Here is a 1,276-nt window from a genome sequence, read left to right on the forward strand (position 1 = left end):
TTACGTCGCCATGAGGTTGTCCACCCCCCGGTCCGCCCGGGAGATTAGGCCACGACACTTCGTCTAACAACTGGGAAGGACCGTTTCTCGTGAAGAAGATCCTAAGCAAAGGGGCGGTGAAACTAACCACGATGGATGGCATTGAGTTCTCCGAACCTACCAATCTGGATAGGCTTAAGAAATACTTTTCGTAAAAAAAAAGAAATAAAAATTCCCGATAGGTTGAAAACCCGCAAAGGGCGACCTATGCAACAATAAGGGACATCCCAATGAGTGAAAACCCAAGAGGGCGCTCATTTGAAAATTCTGGGATAATAAAAGGAGAGTTGAAAAATCGCTGGGACCTGAAGACCGAAAAAAGGCGGGTCCTGGTAACAGTAGTTATATCTTGAGCAATTATGAAAATAATGTGTAAGTGGCTAAGTATTTCTGTTGCTTGTAAATAAATAAAGGCATGAATATATTCGAAGAGAATGTTTGAAATGATTATGATCGACTGAATGCATGGTATTACAAGTCATGAGTTATACATTTCTTTTCCCCACCACCAAATAAAAAGCCTACACAAACATCTTTTTCACATATACCCACTATACATCACGGTAGTACTAATAAAGTCGTAAACCAAAACAACGACGGGACTATCAAGGAGGAGGAACCCCAAAGTCCCAAAAGCCCTCAAGCGAATCAAAGCCTCTGAAGTAAGGTACCCACTCCTCGGCTAAGGCCTCCTCGGCAACCCGATGACCCTTTACCGCAATCCGCAAACTCTCCTCAGTAGCTCGCTGGACCTCTATATCCACACGGCTCCTCTCCTCGGTTGCCCGGCCTCGCTCCTCCCAGCTGGAGCACTCATCCTCCATCTCTCGATAACGATGTATGATCTGAGCGTCATCATTCCGTAGTGACTCTCCTCGCCCGGCCGCCACGCCCTCCTGTACTCTTCGTTCCATAGAATGGAGGCCTCCCTGTAAAGAAAAATAGGAGGGAAGCAATGTAAAAAAGAAAGAAGAAAAAAAAAAGAGAGAAAATATACATACATTCATTCATAATCATGTGCATACATATCACTACACTAGGTTATACAATACTCACCAGATGATGGGCGTGACTTAAGTCAAGCCGCACGCAGAAATACTTGGATAGCTCCACGAAATTTGTGCAAGTCTAGGCAGGCTTCGATAGGAAAATTAGGATTCGATCTATGGGCACAGGCCCCGCTACGGACTGCGGTCCATGGCATCGTCAATGGGCACAGGCCCCGCTACGGACTGCG

The sequence above is a fragment of the Euphorbia lathyris genome, chromosome 8 (assembly GCF_963576675.1).
Source record: "Euphorbia lathyris chromosome 8, ddEupLath1.1, whole genome shotgun sequence".
NCBI lineage: Eukaryota > Viridiplantae > Streptophyta > Magnoliopsida > Malpighiales > Euphorbiaceae > Euphorbia > Euphorbia lathyris.